At 45.3% G+C, this 6,601-nt stretch overlaps 1 protein-coding gene across 1 annotated transcript in view; it reads right to left on the minus strand.

Moving 5' to 3' along the window:
• CNST (consortin, connexin sorting protein) overlaps positions 1 to 2,986 on the minus strand; it is a 115,398-nt gene extending 112,412 nt beyond the window's left edge. The window contains 1 exon segment of the mRNA XM_025205140.1: positions 2,876 to 2,986. The gene's annotated coding sequence lies outside the window, so the exon portion shown is untranslated.
• Positions 2,987 to 6,601: the final 3,615 nt, after the last annotated feature.

Raw genomic sequence — 6,601 nt, forward strand, 5'->3', positions numbered from 1 at the left:
GAGGGACCTGAACCTGTTCAGCCTCAGCAAGAGGAGGCTAAGGCAGGATTTGGTGGCTGCCTACAAACTCGTTAGGGGTGATCAGCAGCAAATAGGAAGAGTCCTATTCTCCCCAGCAGCACCTGGGGTGACGAGGAACAATGGCCAGAAACTGCTAGAGAATAGGTTCAGGTTAGAGATTAGGAGGCACTATTTCACTGTCAGGGTAGCTAGGATCTGGAACCAACTTGCTAGGGAAGTGGTCCTCGCTCCTGCCTTGGGTAAATTCAAAAAGAGTTTGGATGAACACCTGTCTGGGGTCATGTGATCCCAGCATGTGCTCCAACCAGTGGTGGGGGGTTAGACTAGATGATCTATTCAGGTCCCTTCTGACCCATAACTACTATAAAACTATGAAGCCCCCAGCCACCTTCCCCAGCCCTGTCCCACAGCCCCTAAGCCCTACTTACCTCTAGGATCCAGGGGCGAAGGGCATGGCTCTGCAGTGGCAGTGCTTGCCTGCAAAGCTCCTCCCTACCAGCACATAGCCACCGTCACCCCACACCGCCGCAGAGCTGTGCAGCCGGTCGTGGGGCATAAGCAGTGGTGCAAATGCAAGCCCTTCTTTCCACCCCCGGGCCGGGCAGCACATATGCAGCCCACACATGGTGGTTGCCACTACATTGCCACTGCCGCGCCCTGCACCACTTGCCCACAAAGCCATGCGGGTGCCTTAGGGATGGTAGCGCAGGGTGCAGTGGCAGAGTTGTAGTGGTGTCCTCTGTGTACGAACCCCCTGTCAGGCTGGCCGGCACGTGTGTGGACCGCAGAGTGGCACCCCTGCCCTCATCCCATGCCCCTGCTCCTGGGAGTGGGCACAGGGGCACGCTCCACCTCTTCTTGATCTACCCGCTCAGCACCTTCCCCTTCCCCCACACACACTTACCTGCTGGGGTGGGTGTCAGTGTCTGTGTGTGCCTCTGTGTCTGCATGTCTGTGGGGGGTTTGTGAGGGTTTTATCACGGATTTTGGGTTTTTAATCAGAGAATTTGCAATTTTTAATCAGAAAAAAAGGATCCCTGCTGATAAGCTAGATTGACCTAAGCTGTTTTTACTGATTTAAAGACAAAAATGATAAAGCAAGAGGAAATGTGCCAGCTTAGAAGCCTTCTACATTGTCACATGGGAGAGGTGGGTTTTCAAGACTTGCTTCTGCAGTCACTGGAGTTTGGCCATGTTATAAACAAAAGGGCTAAGCTTCAAGCCATTTTGCACTGTTAACAGCTTGTGAAAAGAGGCAATAATTTAGAATTGCTTCAGTCTATAAACCTTAATCAGAGCAAGAGCTAACATCAGGAGGATGGACATTTTTCATATTGTGAGCAAATACCATATAGAAACAACAATTTAGAAAACTTGCTGGCTCCCAGATTATGGATGGAACAAAACACTGAAAGTTAACATTGTTAAAGATCATTTCCATTTTGTTTTTGTTATCTTTTGTCTGTGTAACCAATTATTTTTTATCTTCAAAAAACAACTCTTTCTGGTGATTCTGAGAGAGATAAGGATTTCTTAGGAAGAGATCTTTTATTGGACCAGCTGTGTACTTCTAAGCTCTGAGGTGACAAATAACCCACGTAAAATCTATAGGGCAATTATTTATTGCTTCAAGCTACACTTTGCCAACTATTATAACAATGCCTGTGAACAATGCCCTGTAAAACAAAAATGCTGAACTTCTGACATCTCCCAATGGAATGCTGGGCAAAACAAACCAGTTACTGCTGCCTCAAGATGTCCTGAGGCTTTTTCTCTGAGAAATGAATATGCTGCATCAAGACATTCGTATAGCACAGTGGTACTTAACTTTTGGCCCAGTGCACATGGGGCTGGGGCAGCAGGCCCAATCTGGCACATGTGGGGCTTGTGCTACATGCTGGATCACTTCACAGGTTGACCCCGCATAATTCATCTGGCTCACAGCCCAGAAATGTTGGGTACCACTAATGTAGCTCATTCTCAGAACTTCAGTATTGTTCTCAATTTCTCTCGTTAATTAAGGTCAAACATTGTCCTATGCAGTATCAGGCTTCAAATAAATGCATTGCTTTTTAAAATCTAACTATATTATGGAGAAAAATTAACAAACTGCACTAATATTTAATGTAATTTGGAGATGTAATAAGCTCTGACAGATATGAATGAAAGATTTAAATTTAGCAGTGGTTATAAAACCAAAAATGGACGCACATACTTACCTGTGTACATTTGAGAAGTCCCACTGAGTTTGTGTGTAAAGTTAAACTTGTGTAAGAGTGTTGGGAGGACTGAAGTCAAAATACATGTTCTGGAGATGTGACATTCTGATACAATTGTGGCTCTACTGCAATTTTGGCACTGCCCAAATCCAACACGCAGTACAATATACCTAATATGTAATATTGAAATACTTTTAAATTATCTTAAATTATTTCAAGAGAGAGCTAAATAAAATTTAGGATCAAATTAATTTGACACTTGCAGAAGAAAAATAATTCTAAAAATAACTTTCTAAAAATGATTGGAGAGATTCCAAACTTATTGGAAGATTTCAAACTTATTGTTTGAAAAATAAACCATAAGTAACTTGTCATGCTAAGCTTTTATAAACTTCAGCTATCAAATGAAACCTCAAATTTCAAACAACCAAAAACAAGCACTTCTGCTGAGTATGCCAGGATTAAGCAAGAAACTGACTACCACCAGACATTTTTACCTGGTAGAGGTAAAAGTCTTCACAATAAAGTATTATGAAGTGTTGCACAATCAACTTTACAATAACCACAATTTGGTTATTTAACATAAACTGTACTTTATTATCTAATTTTGTAAAAAGAAAAATTAAGGAACTCACCATTTTCCTAGGGTTTCAATAGTTTTTCAGAGATATTGTAGGAAGAGAAAGACAGTTTTTAGCCATGGAAAATGTAGCAGGTAGATGACACCTGACAAGCTCTCATCCTGAAACAAAATCCAGTAAATACACTGATTATTTAAAAAAAAAGGTACAATTGGAATATCATGCCAATAAGGTTAAGTCATACATCTATTTATTATTTCTATTTAGTATCTATGTTCATAATATTAGAATTGGGGTCAAAGGTCTGTGAGAGCCTAACTAACAAGGTTAAGGTATAACAGGCTCTATGGCCAACGGCACAAAAGGGTGTGATACCGTCTGGCTGCCTTTGATTTCCCAGCCTGAGTAACAGGGTACCTACTTACAGTTAGGTTGACTGGCAGCAATACCTGTGCTGTAAACCTCTCACCATAAGGGAAAAAGTGATTTTCCTTCAGCAGCAGCATTATTAGTTATTACAAAGCTCCCAAAATTCACAGCAGAACTCTTATCATAAAACCAATGCTGCTCTTTCATAAATGTCAGAAAGGAGAAAGCTAAAAGAGTTACTGTTTAAAAAATAAGCTCTGTTGGTATTGTGAAAAGAGAACAGAACAACAGAATTCCCCTCTTGGAAGGGGAGCACAATTTACCATACAGGTAACCCCAACACACAGTGAAGGAAAGGGCTATACTGAAATTAAACTCAAATGAAAAAAGCTATAGTATCTTGTCTACAAAGGTCATTAGGAGAAAGTTAGGGTTTGATACCAACATGCATGACAAGTCCCCGACTACCAGAACTTTCAGTGGAACTACAGTCCACTTGTCATGCTAAGCTGTGGCTCTAGACACTGGCAATGCACAGGGGGTGCACGCGGGTGCATGTGCACCCACTGAGATTGGCGGCGCACCCCCTGAGAGAAGCACTGTCGGTGGCGCCTGTGGGCGGTCACCACTTGCCACCCCATGCCACCACCAAGTCCCCGACTACCAGAACTTTCAGTGGAACTACTTATAATATTCAACGTTCCATGTAGCAAGCAGAGTTTGCAAAATACTTCAGCATCATTTGAAAACACACAGAATACAAAATTATGCAGTATCTGTCTCTCTAATGTGAGAACTATGAACGACATGTGCTCCGGGCAGCTGGGGCAGCATGGCAACTGCCCACAGGTGGCAGCGGCAGTGAGCAGGGAGCTCCCGCAGGCGGCCACGGTGGTGGCGTGGGGTGGCAAGTGGGGACCACCCACAGGCGCCACCGACAGTGCTCTCAGGGGGTGCACCGCCAATCTCAGTGGGTGCACATGCACCCGCGTGCACCCCCTGTGCATTGCCAGTGTCTAGAACCACAGTTTCTAAGGAAACTTTGCAACTAATACTATATTGAAGATCTAGCAAACACCTCCACTAGGACCAGGGTGTAAAACTCGTCTGGGGCCCCAGGCTGAATCCAGGCCATGGGACCTCTTGAAGGCTGGATCCTACCCAGGGTATGAGGGATGCCGCATTAGCTGCTATGGTGGCAGCAGCCATGTGGGGTCTGCCAGTTTAGGGTTCCATGCAGTATCTGGGGGCAGCCAGAGCACAGAATGCAACAGGAGTGGGGGTGCAGGGTCCAGGGGTGGCTGGACCGTGGGGCCAGGGTGTAATGGGGGCAGGGTCCAGCAAGGGTGGGAGGAACGTGGGGTTTGGCAACCATGAGCCAAACTTGTCTGCAATGGCAGTGCCCAACAGGGCCAAAGGGTCCAACTTCTGGTGCTCTCCATTAGCCCATATGTTTGACACCCATGCTTTAAAAAAATAAGGCTCTTTATGATCATTCAATTATTAAACTATCCCTGCTGTCTCTCTCACTAATTAGTCAATTAAGATGACAAAAGATTCATTTAAAAATAGACTGAGGTCTCACTCAGTGCCCAGCTGAACAAATTTTACTCCCTAAGATACAGTGAAGACTAAGTTGACAGTCTGGAAGAGCAGAGTATGTAAATGAATAGGTGATATGAAGGACTGCTGCATGCACCAAACCCTTTGCTAAATTTGATTCTACTTTCTCTCTTGCTCTCTCTCACAACATTTAGCAAAGGGCATGGCCTCATAAACACTGCTTGGTTCTGAATAAAACTAGATATTAGAAAAAACTGAAACTTAATAATAATGCTTTATATTTATTTAGTTCTCACCAAAAGATCAAGCTGAAGAGGCAGGGCACTCATTCTTGGTGCCCTTTTATTCCCTGTGTTTTACCTGTGGCCACCTCCTGCAAAGTGGGTTTGATTTTGTTTTCATAAGGTGTTCTGTGGCTGTGGTGAGCAAGATAGGGAAAATTTTTTGCACTCTTTGGATAATGATCATCAGGGGCTGGATGTAATGACCCAGGAGACCCATTCTATGTCCTTGCTTTGTAGCAAAGAACCAGGTATATTTTATTTCCTGTTTTTCCAGGTAAAGAAGCTGAAGCACAGAGAGATTAAATCACTTGCCTAACACCCTATAGCATGCTGATGACAGGACCATGAGCCCTAGGACCTTAACCTTTCATTGAGACTGCATATGGGTGATTAACTCATATTTCCTGTATTACTATGTTTGCAAAATGCATCTGTGTTTTGGAGGATCATCTTCCTGATTCCTCATACTCTAACACATCCTGTTCCTATGGTGCCATTTAACCATTTTAGCACTACAAATCCAGGTATCAAAAACCCAAAGCATCTTTTCCAACACTGCAATGTTATGGTGGTGTTGCAGCCATGATGGTACAGAAATGTGGACGCAAGGATTTCTTAGAGTGATCTCTTTCATTGAACCAACAGTATAGTTTGGGTTGAGATAGACAAGCTCTTGAATGTAAGACATTCTCCATCAGGTCTGATGGAGAATGTCTTACATTCGAGAGCTTGTCTAACTCAATCCTATCTATACAGTTGGTCCAATAAAAGGTATCGCCCTAAGAAACCTTGCCTCTTGCAACACTACAATACATGTTTACAAAGCTCTTTCTTTAGGGCACTGGAGATCTTGATCTGCAAAGAATAATTTTGCATCAGTAATTTATTAGATTCTGGTTTTTGTTTGTTGGTTTGTTTACACAGAACACGATCACAAGGGGTTAACAAGTCATTCAGTCACTGCTTCAGGCAATGAGGAGACCAGACTCAGCCCTGATTTTGCAAGTGGGCAGACCCCTATATGGAGCCCTCCTTTGAGCTCCCCTAAGGCAGAGATGCAGTTGCAGAATCAGTCAGGGGGACTAACCTGCCGCACAGACACCACAAGTGTGAGTGTGGCGGACTCGGGAGAGGACAGGCAGCAGAGAAGCAGAAAGCAGAGCAGCATGTTGATAAATGACCACAGGAAAGAGAGCAGAAAGCAGAGCAGCAGATAGATCGGTGGAGAGAGGGGCAGAAAGCAGAGCACCAGATCGGGTGGGAAGCAGCAAGAGAAGCAGCAGAGCGGGCGGGGAGCACAGGGTTGGGAGTAAAAAGCAAAGCAGCAGACAGTGGCGGGGGGGCAGGGAGCAAACAGCGGAGCAGGAGATCAGGCCCATAGGGCAGGGAGCAGACAGCGGAGGCGGCAGAGCAGCGCGCAGGGCACAGGCGGGGCCGCGCTGCCCCTGGCGCCGGGACACAAGCTGAGCCGGGCCGAGCCGGGCCCCGCGCACTAAAACCCCGGTTGCTCGCGACCTGCACCCGCCGCGTTGGGAGCCGGTTGCGCCGGCGGCAGGCGCCCGCC

The sequence above is a fragment of the Alligator sinensis genome, unplaced genomic scaffold (genome assembly GCF_000455745.1).
Source record: "Alligator sinensis unplaced genomic scaffold, ASM45574v1 scaffold284_1, whole genome shotgun sequence".
NCBI lineage: Eukaryota > Metazoa > Chordata > Crocodylia > Alligatoridae > Alligator > Alligator sinensis.